At 37.9% G+C, this 22,071-nt stretch overlaps 1 non-coding gene across 1 annotated transcript; it reads left to right on the top strand.

The window, feature by feature from the left end:
- The first annotated feature begins 13,862 nt into the window (after window positions 1-13,862).
- LOC141645497 (small nucleolar RNA R71) lies at window positions 13,863-13,969 on the top strand. Its single transcript, XR_012544978.1, has one exon. It is a non-coding gene; the product is annotated as a small nucleolar RNA R71 (small nucleolar RNA).
- The last annotated feature ends 8,102 nt before the right edge of the window (window positions 13,970-22,071 follow it).

Here is a 22,071-nt window from a genome sequence, read left to right as displayed (position 1 = left end):
GCAAATAGCATTTTAGGGTGAATTGAGACCGGAAGAAGATATTTGTTGCCCCTTAGACTGACACATCGACTATTCTGTGACCTTAACTGAAATTAATTGACGTTCATTGATGAACCGACATCCTAGTTCCCTCTTTCTTCTGTTAATTTCTCTTATTCCATTTTCTCTTGCCTTAATCTTATTAGTTTAGTTCAAATATTTAAAACCCCCATCTTGTGACGTAGACAGACCGAATAGACAAGTAGATAGTGACCGCCTCCTTGTGGAGATCGACCCTACTTACTGCTAGCTTCTGTTAGTGTAACTAGGTATTTTATTTTTGGTACCTGACGACGGTATCAATCATCATCTTCCTCCATAGATGTGGAATCATCTCCACTCCCACTTTCACTTCCTTGCTCTTCCTCACTTTCTTTTTCTTCCTCTTCTTGAGCTTCTTCTTCTTGAACATTCTCTTGAACCTCTTCTTCTTCTTCTTCTTCACCTTATTCATCAACACCCTCATCAACATTCTCCTCTCCACCGGGTCTTCCACCAATAGAGGTGCTAGGAAAGAAAACTTCCCTATCCGCCCAACTAGGTAAAGGACATGATGGATTAAGAAGTCCTTGCCTAGCTAGATGTAGGAGGGGCGGATATTGGGCCTTGTAAGCATCCACTCTATTATTGTAAGCTTGCTTGTGCATTTCCCTCATGAGTAGAGTCGTGTAATCATTTCCTACCTCGACATCCTTGGGTTTGAACTCGTGATAATCAAATGGGTTGGGTGGTGTGACAATGGAGGAGGAGGCCTCATCAATCTCGCCTCTTTGTTGTCGAATAATATACTCGGTCTCCTCGGAGAGTGGAAGAAGGTAGTTTGGTCGGTGAGCACTCAATCGGCAAATATTTGAAGGCAAAGTGAAGAATCTAGCTTCATTGGTTAACCACCCATATTTGGTGTCAAGAGGATCATGCCTGACCCATTTGAACTTGTGAATCATGGTGTCCATATCAATGAGATTATCTCCTTTAACCGCCACATAAGTGTTGTCTTTGTTGAAATTTGGGTTAAAGTGCTTGGCCAAAAAGGTAACTAGTCCTCCATTTACAATAAAAGCGGTGCCCTCTTTACCACAATCGTCATTAAGCCATCGTTCAACCAAAAGTCTTAGAGCATTATATGGCTTAGTATATTTTCTTCCTATGTTCAAGGTCGACTCAAGAAGAACAAAATCGAGCTTGGTAAGATGATTAGTGCCATTTCTTGCTATCAAAGTATTCCCAATGACCTTATGCCATACTATAATGCCCGGATGGTGGACTAATAGAGCACGACAATCATGAAAGCGCACAAATTTCTTTCCGGAAATTGCCTCCCAAAGAGGAGCGGGGTCATACTTGTCGGGGATCTTTTCATAGTACGGGGTATCACTATGGCTTAAAATATTACTCAATTCACCAAAAGTGATGCGTCTATTAACATTTGCAAGACGAAACTCGATGTGGGTTATAGTCTCCACCCTTGTGACTTTCAAGGTACTCAAAAATTCCAATGTGAGGGAAGGGTATGTCAATTCTTTCATGGTAAACAATTTACTTAATCCCATAGCCTCAAAGAAAGTTTTGGTTTGTTCAAGAACACCCAACTTTGTCAAGGCATCTTCACAAATAAATTTTGTAGGCATAATGGTCTTCTTAGCAAAGAGAACAAATTTATCCCTATGAGAGTCGAAAGTGAAAATTACTTCCGGATAATTAGATAATTGCTCAATGACCGGAGTTGTTGATGTTATAGCTTCCATAGGGGAACCTTGTTGAATCTCCAACCTTTGCCTCATGGACTACCAATGCCTTTGACAAATATTTTCCTTGAAGAGTTTGTTGCCTTTTTGAAAGTGTCTTCTTTGGGGGTGCCTTGTTACCTCCTTTAGTTCTTGCCATTCTTGATTCCACCAAAGAAAGATTGGAATCTCCAATTTTTAGTTATGCCCAAATCGATTTAAGATGAAAGAATGTTGCTTTGTATCTTAAAATCGACTCAAAAGTTGAAGATTTTGGTGTTTGAATCAATTGTTGTTGCAAAAGGAGTGATTAATTTTTGTTGTGAGGAAGTTTGGATTTGATTTTGTTGAATTTGGTTGAGGAAATCTTGTTTTGTTGATGTAAAGGATGAGGGTTTTTGGGTTTTGGGTAGTGTTTGAATGTAGAAGAAATGAAAATGAATGAGGGAAAGGGGTTTTAAAAGACCCGTTAATTTTGAAATAGCAGCAGGGGACGAGCGGATTGCATTCTGGGACGCTCGGATTTTTCGTTTTTACCTCAGGAAATGACGCCACAGGACGAGCATCTTTCTGGGAAGAAGAGCGGATTCCTCAATGTGAGACGAGCGGATTCTTTGGAAGACGCTCGGATTCTGTTACAGGGTGATTGTTTAAAATTCAACAGCAGAAAGACGAGCGTCTTCGCTGTAAGACGAGCGTCTTGTATCAGACGAGCGGATTCTCAATTGGGACGCTCAGATTCTGTGATAGACCATTTTTTGAATTTTACAGCTCTGCCAGACGGGCGTCTGGTGACATTGGACACTTGGATTCCTCAGGATGAGCGGATTCTCTTCTTGGCCGCTCGGATTCCTTCTTGTCCACACGGATTCAGGTCCATCCGCGGGTACTGCATAACCCATAACATTTTCATTCTTCAATTCTCGTGTTCTTCATTGCGGGGGCACCACAAAGGCATGAATATCCTAGGCAATTGCTATCCCCACACTAAGTCAAAGCACTACACATTAATGAAATCATAAGTCCCTGTTGGAATATGTGTCCTCCGACAATAATGCGATCACGACTGTTGATCATGATGATCACATGTTTAAATCTCATTATAAAGAATACAATTTGGAAGTAATATTTTACTATCAACTGGTCAACATATATCGGTAATGATTGGCTGACTAGAGTTTGACATTACTGTCGTGTGACGGTGGTGATCAGTTGATCCCCTAGGTCATACCTATAGGGCAACTCTCTTAATTGATCATTTAATTAATCGTATAACGTTACGAGTTAATTAAATTACTTGAAAATTGACGGACGATTTTGGAAGTAAAATTTACGTATCCTATTGAAATGTGATTAAATAAGATACGGTCTGAGTAATCGAATTGTATCATTACTCGGATGAAATAATTGTTTAAGGTAACAATTAAATTTGAATGAATTATTATAAATACAAACTGTTGTGATTTATAAACGGTAAAATATTTTGGTACAAGTAATTATGAAATTACTAAGTCGATTTTTGTATATGACGTGTTTTTATTAATACGTTGATTTTTAATATGTTAAAAATACATAACAAATTTATGTTACATGTGACATGTTACATATTGAGAAATTGACAAAAATAATATGGACTCAATATTATAATTGTACCGAAATTAAAGGGGTATTAGGCTAATATTGTGTTGTTTAATTTATTAGTAAACACAATGATTACCTAATTGCCTAGCCATGCAACCCTATTTAACATTGTGAAGACAAATGTGTGCATGCATTGGCTCCCCTCCCACTCCCTTTGTCCGGTTTTTAAGAGAGAAAAACCAATTGGTTTTTCTCTTAATTTTACCTCATATACAATAAGGTTATTGTTATTTGAGATTCATTCAACCACTCATCCAAAAATTAGAATTCTAGAGAGAAAAATAATTCTCCTCTTCTTCTCTCTATAAACCGAAAATAATTAAGTGTTTATAATATTTTTGGGTCAATTTTCTACTAAATTAATATTGTACTAGTTCCTATAATATTAATTTTTATTAAGAGAAAGCCTTGGGTATTAAGCTTAGGGAGAGATCCTATACTTGGATCTTGGTTCGTCCATTTAAGGATAGCACAAGAACAAGAGAGAAAGGTGATCTCTCTTGTGCCCATAAAACCGAAACATCCAATGTAAGAACATGATTTCTCCTCTACTTTGCTCTTTTGTTTGCATGCATAAAATCCATATTTAATTTTATGACAAATTAAATTATAACATATATGAATATGTAAGTATATAGATCTACTTTTCCTTCAATCGGTATCAAGAGCCACGGTTGTTTGCATGCAAATCGGTTAAAAGTTTTTCCGAGTTATAAGAATAACATATAAAACTTGTAAAATTTGTGTTATTATGATATATCACGAAATTAATTCATGCATGTTAATATTTCTGGTCCTAAAATGTTTTAGGATATTTTGGTTAATTTTACGGATTTTTATTGTTCATATTATATAATAATGGCATTTAAATATGATTTTATGAGTAAAAATGTCATTTTCGGTCTAAAATTAGCTATACGTCGAATTTTCCAGTGATTTTTGGATATGTTGTCATATATATTATATTGAGATAACCTGTAAATTTTTATAATCTTTGGACTTGTTATGCTTGAAAAATGGATTTTTCATTATTAAATTCGGATTTAGGTGAAAAATAGGTTAATATAATTTAAATTTCGAATCTGGTCATAGAAATTTAATATGTTGTCACATACAATTTTACAAGATGTGTGTAAAATAATTGGCTATAAAGAAGTCTTTTTGCATGATTTATGGATTTTTGAAGAAAAATAGCATAAATAGTGACATTATTAGTAAAAAAAATTAATAAAACATAATCTATTGCTAAGGAAAAACGTCTAATGTTGCTTTTTATAATCTTTTTCATATCTAAAATTGAAAAGTTAATCAATATAATTTTTCCATGTTTTTATGATTATTTTAGTTAAAACCGATAAACCGCAACATTGTTTTTCCGGAAAAATTTCGAAATTTTTAACCTAAGATTTTGAACATTATGAGTGTCATGGAATTTTTCCAGAATGTTCATGAGTTTAAATTTCAAATTTTGAATTTATTTGAAATTTTGTGATTTATTTGAAGTTTGTAGCTTATTTTTGTAATTTTTAGTCCATTAATGAACAATTTTGTAAATATGAGTTAAATATGGTCAAATTATTAGTGAAGACTAAATTTTGAGTCCTAAGAGGTTAGGGTAATTAACTAATGCATAAATATGAATTTATGTAATTTTTGTGATTGTAAAATGTTGAAATCACGCAAATCCGTAAAAACCGAGTAATATACGATATTGGCTAATTAAAGGCGATTTAGCATAAAATTGAGCATGTTCATACATATTATAATGCTGCATTTTTCTTTATGATTGTCATAATTTTAATTTATGTAATTTTTGAATTATGTAATTTTACTTAGTATGGCCTTAGATTTTAATTGGTATTTCCCGAAATGTATGGGAATATCGATTCGGTTGTAATTTTATTGTGATCTCGTATCACCGTTTTGTAATTTAATAGATTTATTTCATTTTAGTTACAAATGTATAATAGGAAATTATGTAATTTATTATGTAATTTTATTCATTCCGGAGTTCCCAAAGACGGATTTCTTCAAGAATGACGATACATAAAGACGGTGTTACCTCGAGATGCGTGCCACAACCGAAGTTCAAGGGACCGATGGAGTTGGTTTTCGAATATGTAATAGTTAAATAGTTTTTCTATTTTAGAAAAGGCCATACTAGGATTTATTTATTTTTATGCTTGCATTTTATTTTATGTCGCATGCATCGCTAAATCGCCATAACTAAAACATGCATCCTTATTTTTATCGAGTTTATCGACCGTGTCAATTAAAATTATCGTAGTTCACCGATTTAGTTCACTTAAAACGTGATAGATAATAAATTGACATGACCTCTCGCTAAAACAATTAATTGAGACATAGCCTTACCAAATAGTAGAAACCATGAAAACCTATTTCGCGAGGGAGTGCACTCGGCCATCCCGGGGTACAAACCTTGTTACGTAGGGGAAGTGGGTGATGAATGTCTATCCACCGAATTCGTGTTGATGAGGGTTTCATCGGCCATCCCGTGCCCAAATTAATGTGAATTTGGATCATGGACACATTTATTCGAAATTTGGATTGAGCTCAACGGAAGTATTCGTGACCGTAGTCGCATGTGTTCCGGGCTATAGATAAATATTAGAGTAATTTTATCGACCAAGAGTTCTAAAAGTAGAATCGATTAAACGTTAATCCACCGAGTTATATTAATAAGGGTTCCATCGGCTATCCCGTGCCTAAGTTGATATGAATTTGGGTCTTGGAATCATTTATCTAGTTGGGTAGAGGTCACTAGAAAAATGCATAAAACTTGTTTAAATCATACATTTTTACGAGTAATATTATTAAAACGACACTTGTTTTACTCCTTATATTTTGTTTTGTAGACCACTTCTTTTTCATAACAAATGGCAACACCAACACCAACTCCAAACGCCACACCTCTCGCTAGTTCATCTTGGCTCCGATCCTTTATGGATCGATGTAAACTTGAAAAGAATGGGTCAAATTTCTCCGATTGGGATGCCCAACTCAAATTGGCCGCCCAAGGTGACGACAAGCTTCGTTACCTTACCGAGGCCTCTCCACCCGAGCCTACTACTAGGTCGACCGCCGCCACTAGGGAAGCATATGAGGCTTACCAAAAGGAGTCCGCCGCAATGAAAAATGTCTTGATATTTGCGATGGAGGCGGACCTCCAAAGGAGAGCCTTTAAAATGGGCAATGCTAATGAGATTTACTCCAAGCTTGTGACAATGTTTTCACAAACTCCGCGGATCGTCCAATATGAGGCGGCCGCGGCATTCTTTGATCTCGACTTCAAAGAGGGCCAAAAGGTTAGCCCTCATGTGCTCAAACTCATGGAGCTTGTCGAGACCTTGAAAATTCAAAAGGTTGAAATCCCCAAAGAACTCATTATAGATAGGATTCTACACTCCTTGTCCAAAGTGAAAGCGTATGTTCAATTCCGGGTGAATTTTAACATGCAAGACAAGGATGTGTCTCTTGAGGAGTTGCATAAGTTACTTGTGCAAGCCGAAAGGGACATGGGGTTAAATGTGAACCCTCCAAAGGATGTGCTTAACATAAGCACTAAGAGTAAGGGGAAGTTCAAGAAGAATGGGAGAAAGGGCAAGAAGCAAGCTCTCACTTTCACCAAAGCTAAGACTTGTGAAGCTAGCACTTCAAAAATCAAGAAGGGTCCTCTTGATAAATGCCATTATTGTAATGGTATGGGACATTGGAAAAGAAATTGTTCCAAATACCTTGGTGATATTAAGGCTGAAAAGATCACTCCAGTAGGTAAATGACTATCATTCTTTTATGTTTCTAATTCAACTATGGTATTATGATGCAAAGTTGTGATAATGTATCTCCCTTTTTATTGTAAATAGGGCCTCCACCAAGCAAAGACAAGGGAAAGGAAAAGCAAGCATGAGAAACCATCAAGAAGCTAGGGATAGCTTTCATGGAGCTTTGCTTTTCATTGTCTTATTTTAAATTATGTTTTGAATTTTAGAACCTTAAGTTTCCGTGTTCGACATGGAAAGGTATTTTGGATAATGGGTTGTATTTTGGATAATGGTGACTTGGTTTGCAACCCAAGTCACCCGTTTTATCATTTTATCCGTTTGTTCTAAAAATTCATGTTTAAATGCTTGTTCTTAGAAACATATAACTTAAGGTGATCTAATAGACAAATATAATGACGGGTTTCATTATATGTCCACATGCTTAAAGCTTGTGTATGATCATTTATAAAGCGATTTTGAGTCTATGAACTCTCTTAAAGGTATGTCAATCACCAAGTACACATATGAAATCTAAAACTATTAGTCAATCTATGAGATAGTTCTCCTTATACTTCAACATCATTATTTGTGTCTCATATGCTATCTTTAAATCTATAGTGTATTTATTCTAAAGATAGAGTGGGAGAAAAATGAGGACACAACACACAAGGCAAGATAAAATTGTGTACTTGTGTAAATGAGGATCTACGCAAGAGAGAATGATTTGAATGAAGGTATATCTATTTACATAGTATACCGAATAGATGAGATCTATGGTCTCAAATAAATTCTATATGACAAAAGAGACCAAGTGAAGTAATCGAAAGAACATATTCTTATGATAAGTACACGAGGAGACAAAAAGAAAGTTTTGGAAGAAAAATGACTAATGTAAAGTCTTAACAAGTTTTTGACTAAGTTCTATATGATAAATTTTGACCAATAGTTTCAACCTTGAGATTTACTTAAGAGCCTAAATGAATCATAGTAATATACTAGTTATGATCGAGTTGCAAAGATTGATATACCGATATCTTCAATGGCCAAGTTTTAACCACGCAAATGTCATTGCTTAACCTCATTATGAAATGGTTAAACCTCCTTCCGAAAGGGTATTTCGAAGGACGTGATCTAAGATATTATTTATATTTGAATAATGACATTGCTACACAACATTATGACATGAGTGTATTGGAGATTGAAAATCTCTTTCCGTAAGGTTAAGATGAGACCACTTCAAAATAGGTATTTTGAAAGGATATGATGGGAACATATATGGTTTTATCTTAATAACTTGGCAATGCAATTTATATTTCAATTCTTGAATAAGTTTCGATTGAGAAGTCAATTTCGAAATGTGTGAAATTGAGTGGGAGTTAGGAAATTCTCATGTGAAGACATGGAATTTAGTGGGAGCTATCATCCTTTGAATGTTTACGACTCATCACTCATTAAAGAATGACGAGCTAATACCTTCTTTCATAAAGATGTTTTGAGTTTTCAATTCTGGATGAAAATGGACTATGATGAATCCAATTACATCAAGGGATGTTGGATTAGTATTAAGAGATACACATCATATCAACATACACATAGGTTATTCATATAGATGAAAATGGAATTGCCATTAGCAGTCATGGTCGTTCATTGAACCCATGAACGGTTGATTTCATGATTATTAGTAACTAATGTTTCCGCCATTAGAATGATCATGCACATGTCCAATGGTGAATCATATGCATAAGAGCATGATGATTCATTGGTAAGCCACGATAGAAACGTCATGAATTCTCAAGTAGAATCCGATGTGCGATTTCGATGATGGTCAGAATGCTCTTATATGTGTCAAGAGGTTGCGCATATTAATGAAAATCCGAGCACATGTAAGGATTTATGAGAATCCCAAATCTTTCAAGCCTAGAAAGAGAAATAAGAAGTTTTGGAAAGATGCTTGGTTGAATAAGAGGTTATTCAAAAAATAATCTTTCCTAGTTAAGCTAGGACTTGTGAGAAGTGCTAAGCTAATAATCTTGACAAATTGTTACAATATTCTACAAAACATATACCTAGTGCATTGTGTGTGGATGGAGTACTTGATCAGTAAAAGTTATATCATTCATCACAAATTCGTTCGTTATGTGATAGTCGATAAGAAAGTTCTTTCAAGTTAAAGAACCGAAACCAAGGTCGGGAACCTTGATGTGTACTTGGTAAGATTCATGCTATGAGAGAGAACATGAATGTAAAGGAAAATGCAAGTGTAAGAAGTTTAAACACATGGACACATGGCATGTTAAACTTCCATTGCAATCAATAAGTGTTTACACTTACGATATACATCACAAGGTTGTAATATGATATTGACTACCCGAGTGTGATGTCGACATTTGTCGTTTGAGTTATTATTAACTCACCTTGTACATTGTTGTATCCAAACGGGTTGTGGAGACAATTGAACCCCGTTAAAGTGAACACGGATTGACATTGTATTTGCCCATAGTTACTTGTATGAGGTGACGTCTCGAAGTGACTAGAGTGTGATGCGATTGATGGCAAGTTCAAGTGCCATAGAGTCATGTGAGATGACTAGTCGATCACATAGGCAGACTGTTAGGAACATTTTGTCGGGCCTAATGACCTCTTATAGAGTTCTGGCAAATTTATATAGCCTGGTCGTGGCGAGAGCTACTATAGTATTCAAATGAGTCGATTCTTTTGACTAAAGACTATTCGCCTAAGATGGCACAGTTTCAGATTAACTTTGATTTGTGTTACTACGACCTTCGTAAATGGGGTCAAATGGGCATATTTTGGGTTATGATGGCTGTGGCTAGTCGAAGGGAATGAGTGCGATAGGAATTGTCCACCCCTAGTCAGGGTTATAACAATATCTCAGGGCCACTCGAGGAGTAATGAACTGGAAATGCGTGGCCACGCTCGGAAAGTATCTATGATAGATAAGTCCGGTCAATCAGTTATTCTCCAGATCGAGGAAACCACTCTCGATATGATCACTTGCAAGTACTACCTGAAAGACACCTTGCATTGAGTGGGAGATAGTAATAGGACAAGAGAATTGGTGACGCACACTTGTCGAGGACAAGTGGGAGATTGTTGGAATATGTGTCCTCCGACAATAATGCGATCACGACTGTTGATCATGATGATCACATGTTTAAATCTCATTATAAAGAATACAATTGGGAAGCAATATTTTACTATCAACTGGTCAACATATATCGGTAATGATTGGCTGACTAGAGTTTGACATTACTGTCGTGTGACGGTGGTGATCAGTTGATCCCCTAGGTCATACCTATAGGGCAACTCTCTTAATTGATCATTTAATTAATCGTATAACGTTACGAGTTAATTAAATTACTTGAAAATTGACGGACGATTTTGGAAGTAAAATTTACGTATCCTATTGAAATGTGATTAAATAAGATACGGTCTGAGTAATCGAATTGTATCATTACTCGGATGAAATAATTGTTTAAGGTAACAATTAAATTTGAATGAATTATTATAAATACAAACTGTTGTGATTTATAAACGGTAAAATATTTTGGTACAAGTAATTATGAAATTACTAAGTCGATTTTTGTATATGACGTGTTTTTATTAATACGTTGATTTTTAATATGTTAAAAATACATAACAAATTTATGTTACATGTGACATGTTACATATTGAGAAATTGACAAAAATAATATGGACTCAATATTATAATTGTACCGAAATTAAAGGGGTATTAGGCTAATATTGTGTTGTTTAATTTATTAGTAAACACAATGATTACCTAATTGCCTAGCCATGCAACCCTATTGAACATTGTGAAGACAAATGTGTGCATGCATTGGCTCCCCTCCCACTCCCTTTGTCCGGTTTTTAAGAGAGAAAAACCAATTGGTTTTTCTCTTAATTTTACCTCATATACAATAAGGTTATTGTTATTTGAGATTCATTCAACCACTCATCCAAAAATTAGAATTCTAGAGAGAAAAATAATTCTCCTCTTCTTCTCTCTATAAACCGAAAATAATTAAGTGTTTATAATATTTTTGGGTCAATTTTCTACTAAATTAATATTGTACTAGTTCCTATAATATTAATTTTTATTAAGAGAAAGCCTTGGGTATTAAGCTTAGGGAGAGATCCTATACTTGGATCTTGGTTCGTCCATTTAAGGATAGCACAAGAACAAGAGAGAAAGGTGATCTCTCTTGTGCCCATAAAACCGAAACATCCAATGTAAGAACATGATTTCTCCTCTATTTTGCTCTTTTGTTTGCATGCATAAAATCCATATTTAATTTTATGACAAATTAAATTATAACATATATGAATATGTAAGTATATAGATCTACTTTTCCTTCAGTCCCTCCCTCACTTCTCTCAAAAATGATGAATATCTTGATCAAGGCACAAAAATATAAATCCAAAAATGACAAAAATGCGATGTAAAAATTGAAATGCAAGTTAGGGAGTTAGGATATTTACAAATGGTGGTTTAGGGAGGACTCCACCAAACTCTCATCCAATGTGAGATGTCAAGGGGGCATGTTCAAGGTGTTGTTGATGTTACTCAACACCTTGAAGAAGTAGTCAAAAGCTTGTTCATTGTCATAATAAAGGTCCTCAATAGATCTTTGCACTTGTTGTTCTCCATGATGGTCTTGGTTCATATCATTACCAATGTAGGGATTAAATATCCCTTCGAACTCATCATCCCAAAGACCGCAAACTTCGTCTACTTGATCATTAAAAATTTATTGAGTTGATAGAGACAACTCTCCTTCTTTCTTGTTTTGGCCAATGAGGCCATCTTCTTCACTTGTCATGGGTGAGCTTTTTAAACTCTCCTTGTTGTTATTCTCTTGTTCTTTGAATGGAGCATCATCAACTTTCTTTTTCCATTGGAATTCCGACTTCTTCCTATCATCCTTCCGGCTATAGTGATCAACCATAAAGCATGGTTCATGCAAACGGGGAGCTCTCATGGTCTTGTCAAGATTGAAAGTTATGGTCTCGTCTCCCACTTCTAGAGTAAGCTCTCCATGCTTCACATCTATCACCGCACCCGCGGTGTGCAATAAAGGTCTACCGAGGATGATCGGAATATTGGAGTCTTCTTCCATGTCAATGATGACAAAGTCCATCGGGATGAAGAATTTGCCGATTCTCACGGGAACATTTTCCCATATCCCTAACGGTGACTTCGTTGATCTATCGGCCATTTAGAGTGTGATGTTGGTACATTTAAGCTCTCCCATCCCTAGCCTTTTACTAACCGAATACGGCATAACAATCACGTTTGCTCCTAGATCACACAAAGCCTTGTTGATCGTGGTGTCGCCAATGGTACACGGTATTGAGAAGCTTCCCGGGTCTTTAAGTTTCGGAGGTGAACTCCCTTGAAGGATTGCACTACTCACCTTAGTGAAGGCGATAGTTTCAAGCTTCCAGATCGACTTCTTTTTCGTAAGGATGTAATTCATGTACTTTGCATAGGCCGACACGTGATTGATTAATTCCGTAAAAGGAATCGAGACTTCCAAATTCTTCACAATTTCCATAAATTTTTCAAGTTGGTCATCAAACTTAGGTTTAGTTTGACGACTTGGGAATGGAAGTTTAATCACAATGGGCTCTTTCTCCTATGCCTTTTCTTGACTTTTCTTTGAAACTTCTTCTTTTGGTTGTTCTACTTCCTTAGAGTTTTGCACAACTTCCTCTTTGTCACTAGCTTCCACAACTTCATCCTCAACTTGCTTCTTTGGTCCTTCATACCTCGTACCACTCCTCAAGTGAATGGCACTAACCATTTCATGTCTTGGGGGATTACCTTGAGGTGGTAATTGCCCCTTTTGCCTTTGAGAGTTTGAAGATGCTAGTTGGGTCAACTGGGTTTCCAACATTTTTGTGTGGGATAGGATGTTGTTGATGGTGATGTCCTTTGCTTGGCTATCCTTTTGAATTTGAGTGAAAAACTCCTGTTGATTCTTTTGCATTTGGAGGACCGGTTTTTTGAACGTCAAAACCTTGGTCATTTTGTTGATTGTATGGAGTTTGATTTTGGTAACCTTGGTTTTGGTTGAAAAAAGGTCTTTGATTTTGGTTTCTCATGGGAGGTGGGGTGTATGTTTGTTGAGGGTTTTGAACATTTTGGCTTTTGTATGAGAGATTTGGGTGGAATTTGGTGTTTTCATTGTAATAATTGGAATAGGGGGTACCACTCTTGTATGCTTGAAAAGCATTCACTTGTTCATTTGTGTCCCTACATTCACCTTAGTCATGTCCCAAAGTTCCACAATTCTCACATATCCCACTTGGGATTGATGAAGATGCTACCATGGCATTAACATGATGCTTTGGTGATTTTGAGGCTTCCTCAAGTTTAGCCATAGCCTTTTCAAACTTCAAGTTAATGGTATCAATATAAGCACTAAGTTGAGCACCCAATTGAGTAATAGAGTCCACTTCATGGTTTCCTCCTCTAGTAGCCTTGCGAGGTCTACTATATTGTGAATTATGGACCGCCATTTCCTCAATCTTGTTCCAAGTTTGATTATCGTCAACTTCGGTGAACATACCATTTGATCCCATGTTGAGAATGTTTCTTGAGTCTTCATAAAGACCATTCCAAAATTGTTGTATTAAGAACCACTCGCTAAGTCCATGATGAGGACATGAGCAACAAATTCCTTTGAACCGCTCCCAAGCTTCATACAAAGATTCTTCATCCATTTGCTTAAAACCCGTAATTTGAGCTCTTAGCATGTTAGTCTTTTCCGGAGGGTAGAATTTTTTGTAGAAAGCTAGAGCCAACTTCTTCCAAAAGTCAATTCCAAGAGTAGCCTTATCAAGGCTTTTCAACCATTGTTTTGCGTTGCCGATTAAAGAAAAAGGAAATAAGACCCATCGAATTTGGTCTTGAGTCACACCGATTTGTGAAATCGCATCACAATAGTCACAAAAAGTCTCCATGTGAGAGTGAGGGTCTTCACTAGGCATCCCCCCAAATTGGCTTCTTTCGACTAATTGGATAAATGCGGATTTAGCAATGAAATTTCTGGTTAAGTGTTGTGGTGTTGGAGTACCATTGGGTAGGTTCTCCTCGGTTGGTAGGGAATGTGATGAAAATTTAGGCATTGTGGGTTGATTTTGTGATTGATTGGGTGTTGGGTTCTCCTCACCTTCTCTTGCAAAAGGGTTGATGAACTCAATAGTATTTGGTTGAATATCTACAACCTCACCTATACCTCTCAAAGTACCTCTAGCAAGTCTTCTATTGTTTTTCAAAGTCCTTTCAATTTCGTGATCAATGGGTAACAAGTTACCTTGTGATCTTCTAGACATGCAAAATATCAAACAACTTGAAAATAAGTAGAACAAACCTTGAGGAGTTTTACTTCCCCAAGGCAAAGAAAGACACAACTAATAACAATCTAAGAAAATCAAATCAACTTAACACCGTCCCAGGCAACGACGCCATTTTTGGTCGGACTCACTTGGAGCTTAATTTTCGGTTACTTGTCGTTAGGAGCAACTAGACCAAAACAATATTTATAACTTCACAAACAACTCTACTATTATTAAAGAGGCAAGTAAAGGTCGGATCCCAAGGGACGGGTATTGATGTAGGATTTTCGATTGCAAGTAGCGGTGTCTAGGGGTGTCACGATTTGGGTTGAGATAAGAAGATCACTAAACTAAATAGCAATAAAAGTAAACAAGCAAGATGATTAAAATGAGATGTAAACAATTCATTAGAAGCACTAGGGTGTCATGGGGTCATAGGGGATTCATGGGAATTGATCATACAAACATATTCTCAAATTATAAGCAAGCAATTATTGTTGTGATGGATCGAGTTGATTTATATCTTATAATCCTAGGAAGGTTTGGGTCCCGGAGCCGAATCGATTAGATTGTACAACACCTACAAGTCGACTTAATCCTCCCTACTCAACTAAATGCATGGTCTAATGAGACTCGAGTTGGTTTATATCTTTCAAGTCCCATTGAAAAGGTAAGTGATGGGTAATAAATGCAAGGATTCATAGGCTCGCATTTCATCAAACATAACATGTGCATAAGTTGAGATCACAACAAGCAAGCAAATAAGCTATGAAAACATATTAAATTAAGCATGAATCATCACCTATATTGGTTTCCCCGAATTACCCATTAACCCTAGTTAAAGAAACTACTCACTCATTATCAAGTTTAACATGTTAACAAGGTTGTCAATCACATTAACAAAGCAAAACATGATGAACAAGTAAGAAAGATTAACAATAATTAAAAAGGGATTAAGAGAATTATACCTACTAATGATTCCAAAATAAAGCAAAAAATAATAGAAGTACTTGATGAATGATTGGAAGATTGTCAATCTCCCAATAATAACCCAAATAATCTTCAATTACCCAAAATAAAAGATGAACAAAAGAGAAATTAAGGAAATGAGATTTGTATTAATATGTGATTAGAATTTGATTACAAGATTAAGAAGAGATTAAAATGATATAAACTACTCTAAAGATTGATAAGAAGAACATGACTAATCTAATTAGACTAATGGGGTATTTATAGTGGGGATTAGGTACACAAATTAGGGTTTACTAAGGGCTTAAATGACGATTACGTCCTTGAGGAATCTCTCCTCTCAGAAAAGATGCGAGTCTCCTTTTTGCCGGTCTTTCATAAATATGCGCATCTTTCATGGAGGGAAGAAGAGGACGTATGGGACTGTAAGAGAATCCGAGCGTCCAAGGAGTCGGGACGAGCGGATTTCGTGGTGGCTGGACGGGCGGATTGGTACGCTGGACGAGCGGATTGTGGCGTGGTTGGACAGGCGTCCCTCTGGCAAAGACGCTCGAATTCCTGAAGTGTTGGACGGGCGTCTTGCCTGGTTGGACGGGCGGATTGGGTTCCAGCCTTCTTTTCTTCTTTTCCTCTTCCAATAATCCTCCGGGATTTAGTCGGGGATGCAAGGATTTCTTCATTATTGCCCATCTACTATAATATGTACAACGGCCTTCTAGTCTTGTCTTCTCTTTGATGCTTGGTCATTAGATTCGATCAATTTAGCTCTATTTTACCATGAAAATGCAAGGTTTGCACTCCTCTCCTACCAAGGAAACAAAACCTCAAAGAATATGCAAAACAAAGGACTAAAGATAGTAAATGACCCAAATATGCACTAAAAAGCATAGGAACGAGGCTAATTCGGGGACTAAATGTGCTCAAATAATGGTCACATCACCTGCTTCTAAGGCTTCCAATGCTTGCAAAGGGTCTTCGATGAAAGGGATACTCATATGGTCCTCAACAAAACAATCTATAATATCCATCTTGCAAAATATACTAAGAGAAAAAGGTGAGAAGTACCTTGAGGAAGTGTTCTCCCTCAAGGTAAAGAAAGACACAACTAAAAACAATTAATGAAAATTAAATCAAGTTAACACCGTCCCCGGCAACGGCGCCATTTTTGGTGCGTGGAAACGCGTCCTCAAAAGCTACCTAACCAAAACAATATTTATAATTTCAAAAACTACTCTTAGCAAAGAGGCAAGTAAAGGTCGGATCCTAAGGGGCGGGTATTGATGTAGGATTTTCAATTGCAAATGGTTGTGTCCAAGGGTGTCACAATTTGGGTTGAGATAGGAGATCAACTAAACTAATCAACAATATAAAAGTAAAGTAATGAAAACAAACAAGACGATTAAAGTGAGATGTAAACAATTGATTAAAAGCACTAGGGTGTCATGGGTTCATAGGGGATTCATGGGAGTTGATCATACAAACATGTTCTCTACTATATGCAAGCACTTATTATTGTGATGGGATCGAGTAGGTGTATAAGCTTACAATCCCTAAGAAGGTTTGGGTCCCAGAGCCGAATCGATTAGATTGTACAACACCTACAAGTCGACTTAATCCTCCCTACTCAACTAAATGCATGGTCTAATGAGACTCGAGTTGGTTTATATCTTTCAAGTCCCATTGAAAAGGTAAGTGATGGGTAATAAATGCAAGGATTCATAGGCTCGCATTTCATCAAACATAACATGTGCATAAGTTGAGATCACAACAAGCAAGCAAATAAGCTATGAAAACATATTAAATTAAGCATGAATCAATCCCCATGTTGGTTTCCCCTAATTCCCCATTAACCCTAGTTAAGGAAACTTCTCACTCATTATCAAGTTTAACATGCTAACAAGGTCGTCAATCATACTAGCAACGCAAAACATGATGAATAAATGAAGGTGATTAACAATAATTAAACAAGATCAAGAGAGAATTATACCTATGAAGATGATTCCAAACAATAAAGCAAAGAATAATAGAAGTACTTGATGATTGATGGAAGGTTGTCAATCCTCCAAATAAACCCAAATAATCTTCTAATTATCCAAAGTAAATGAAGAACAATAGAGAAATTAAGGAAAGATTAAGTATTTAGATTTGTATTAACAATAGATTAAGAGTTGATTACAAGATTAAGGAATGATTAAAACTTGATTACTAATTGAAGCTAATCTAGGTAGTACAATGGGTTATTTATACTAAAGATTAAGTACAAGGATTAGGGTTACAAAGGGCTTAAATGACTATTAAGTCCTTAAGAAAAGTTGAGGAAATGCTCCTCTCGAAGGAAATGAGAATATCCGTCATGCTAGTCTCGCCATGATCCGTGCGTCTTGGGAAGTGGCACGGGCTCTCTGAACTGTGAACCGAGTGGATTGTCTGGGAGACTCTCGGATTCTTTAGCTGCAAGACGAGCGTCTTGGCTGGGAGACGCTCGGATATTGGTGATGGGAGACGCTTGGATCGCGTGTGATCCGCTCGGATTCCTCGGCAGACTGCTTCTCTTCTTTTTCCTCCGTCACAATCCGCAAGGATCGTTTCGGGGATGCAAGGATCCTTTCATCATTGCCCATTTCACTTTATTATGTACACAGGCCTTCTAGTGATGTCTTCTGTTTGATGCTTGGTCATTAGATGCGATCAATTTAGCTCCATTTTGCCATATAAATGCAAGGTTAGCACTCTTTCCTACTAAGGGAACAAAACCTCAAAGAATATGCAAAATGGGAAACTAAAGATAGTAAATGACCCAATTATGCACTATAAAGCATAGGAACAAGGTTAATTCGGGGACTAAATGTGCTCAAATAAGAGTCACATCATTGTCTTACTTTGATTATTCAGTAACTGACCTCGTTGTTGTTTTATAAAATATGTGGTGATCCATTCGGGGATGGTGAGTAGATTGTGACAGGTGATGAAGTTCTCTAGCTGTGGGGCAGTCATGGTGAGTCATCACTCGAGTATCACTTCCGCCGTCAAGAGACTTATTTTTCATTTGTAGTTGTTAAACTTTCACAGTTGTACTTTGGTTTTTGTTTTGGAGAACATGTAAACTTTAATCATTTATATTCTAATAATTGTGTTTGGATTGTTAACTTTGATATACTGACCTCGGGTAACCGAGATGGTGACGGTCTCTCATATTAGGGTGGTCCTGGTAAGGCACCTTGGTATGTGGGGGTGTCACAAAGTGGTATCAGAGCGACGATTCTGGCACCTAAAACTAATGAACCCAATGAACTTAGGGAGTCTAAATAAAATGAACCCGGGGAGAGTTTTTTGGAGCTATCACAAAGAATTGGGAGACATCCCGAAGTCGCATTAAGGCCCTTACAATCTCAAGCCGGTCACAGGGGGGAAAACTGTCGTATGTCGAGTCATGTGTGTGTAGTACTTGTAACTTGAATCTTGTGCATGGTTGGATGAAATGATGAAAGAAGTGGAACCTCATAGTAGTTGAAAGATATATCGAGAATTTGCTGATGATAAACTTTGAGCATGGAGTATGTTGGCATGTTAAGTGTTTATTATGTGGCTTTCAAAAAGGGTAGTTATATATCGTATATACCTTGGTAGAAAAGCATGTGTAATGTATGTTTATGGTAGTAGTAACTCATTTTTTTGGCATGACTCGGCCGAGCAGGGCGGGTACTAGACAGAGTAGGGTGTACTCGGCCGAGTACCCAGGCACTCGACCGAGTGTTGTTGGAGGTGTACGAAGCAGTAGCTTCTGGCTGTGACTACTCGACCGAGTAGTAGATCATACTCGACCGAGTAGAGCATACTCGACCGAGTATCATACATACTCGACCGAGTATGTTTTCTGTGTTTCTGACGTTGGCTACTGGAGTGGAATACTCTACCGATTATTAGTGATGCTCGACCGAGTAATCCATACTCGACCGAGTATCTCATCATACTCGGCCGAGTGCTTCTTTGGAGGAAGATCTTGTTTATTTTGAGCCGTAGGCTTTGTGCTTACGTTTCCTTGCTTCTTATCAGCTCAAAATGCAGCCAAAGAGGTCTGTCGCGTATGTTCAAGCATCCGAGATGACCACATATGAGGTAGCTCGTATGATCGAATAACATGATGCACTCCTTGAAGCTCTTAAGAATGTGGGTAAGGGGGCTGAGAAACCGGTGGATGCTACCCACCTGAGCACTATCATCGCCCGCTTCAACCCATCAACTTATGAGGAAACCGGGGAACCTAAGTTGCTCGATAACTGGCACCGCGAGATGGAGAGTCTCCTTGAAGTGGTGAAGTGTCTGCCAGAGTTAGCTGTTGAGCAGGTAGTGTACTACCTGAGGGGTGAGGCGGTAGTGTGGTGGCAGAATGTAAAAGAAGATGCCAGAGCATACTACAAGGATGAGGGGCTCGGTGCTATACCGTGGTCGGGTTTGAAGAGCGCAATGAGGGAACTATTTTGTGCCGGAACAAATCCGTCACAAGATGCGATCCGAGTTCGATTCCTTTACCGTGTCTGATGACCTGACAGTCACAGAGTACTATCACCGGTTCCTTGAGTTATCTCGCTATGCGGAAGACGTGCAGTTAGGGCAAAGCGATCTGGCTCTTCGTTTTGAGAGGGGGTTGGCACCCAATACCATGAACCGGTTACCAGCTCGGGTTATCAGAGATCTGAAGGATGCGTACTTGAGGGCTGGGCAAGTGGAGAGGTTAGTGGACCTATCCAAGGAAGCTAAGGAGATAACCGCTACCGAGAAGAGGAAAGTAGAGAGTGGGAGTAGCAGCCAGTCGAGTCACAAGAAGGGCAACTTTGGCCAGCAAGGGCTTTTTCAGGAGGAGCTGGGTTCTCTTGTGGATCGCGAGAATGGGGTAGGGGTGGTGGACGGAGTGTTAGTGACAACTCCAATCTTACTTGCTTCAACTATGGGGGAATAGGCCATAAGAGGTATGAATGTACTAGTGCCAGAGCTGGAGGAGCCTCGGGAGCTTATCAGGGAAGTTTCTCACAGGGTCCGAGTCAGAGTTTTGCTAGCAATAGGCCATCTGGGTCGTGGGGTAACCGTGGAGGGCAGAACAAGAATGGCAGCTTCAACCGCAACAATGGAGGATCTTATCAGCGCCCGAACAACAGTACGACTCAGAACTCGGCAACTAATGCGAGTACTTATAACACCTCGGTCCAGGGTGGAGGTCAGAAAATCAGCGACAAGCTCTTTATGATTGGTAAGCAGGAAGGTGAGAATGATGCTCATGTAGTTACCGATACCTTTCTTGTTCATAATACACCGTCTTTTGTTTTGTTTGATTCTGGGGCAACACACTCTTTTGTGTTTAGAGGCTATGCTTTGTCTATGGGTTTGGGGGAGTTTAAGCTTGTAAAAGATGATGTGTTTATACCTTCTGGGGAGCCGGTGTCATGTGTCAAGTTGTATAGGGATGTGTCCATATTGGTTGGAGGGGTAGACTTACCAGTCAACTTGCTAGAGTGTCCTATGGATGGTTTTGAGGTCATCGCCGGGATGGATTAGTTGGGTAAGTATGATGCTAAGATAGACTGCCGATAAAATAAAGTGTCTTTAGAGGGTGCTAAGGGTATAAGGGTGTCTTATAAGAGGTTTGTTGTGAGGCCCAAGTGTAAGTTCATTGCGGTAATGACCTTAAAGTCATATTTGAGGAAAAGGTGTCCCTTGACTCTTTCCCAAGTGATAGATCAGCGGGTGGAGCAACTGACAGCTTATGATATACATGTAGTGGGAGAGTTTAGTGATGTCTTTCCAGATGAGATACCGGGGTTACCACCAAAGAGGGATATCGACTTCAATGTGGAGCTTAAACCGGGAACATGTCCTATATCTAAAGCATCATACCGTATGACACCTAAAGAACTGTAAGAGTTGAAGAAACAGTTACATGATCTGTTAGACAAGAGGTATATCCGGCCTAGTGTGTCACCATGAGGAGCACTTGAGGTTAGATTTTCAAACCTTGCGAGACAATCAACTTTATGCCAAGCTATCTAAGTGTGAGTTTTAGTTAGAGGAAGTGGCTTTTCTGGGTCATGTGATATCCAAAAAGGGTCTGTCCGTTGATCCTAGCAAGATTGAGGCAGTGACCAAGTGGGAATCACCGAAAAATGTTGCTGAGATTTGGAGTTTCTTGGGTCTAGCTGGTTACTACAGGAGGTTCGTGAATGACTTTTCTATGGTAGCAAGGTCTATGATTGCTTTGATGAGGATAGAGTCCAGTTTTCGATGGGACCTTTTGTACTTGTCTTACTTTGATTATTCAGTAACTTACCCCGTTGTTGTTTTATAAAATCTGTGGTGATCCATTCGGGGATGGTGAGCAGATTGTGACAGGTGATGAAGTTCTCTAGTTATGGGGCAGTCATGGGGAGTCATCACTCGAGTCTAGCTTCCGCCGTCAAGAGACTTAGCTTTTATTTCTAGTTGTTAAACTTTCACAGTTGTACTTTGGTTTTGGTTTTGGAGAACATGTAAACTTTAATCATTTATACTCTAATAATTGT

This window comes from Silene latifolia, chromosome 2 (genome assembly GCF_048544455.1).
Source record: "Silene latifolia isolate original U9 population chromosome 2, ASM4854445v1, whole genome shotgun sequence".
Lineage (NCBI taxonomy): Eukaryota > Viridiplantae > Streptophyta > Magnoliopsida > Caryophyllales > Caryophyllaceae > Silene > Silene latifolia.
This window is presented reverse-complemented; position numbering and strand designations above follow the sequence as displayed.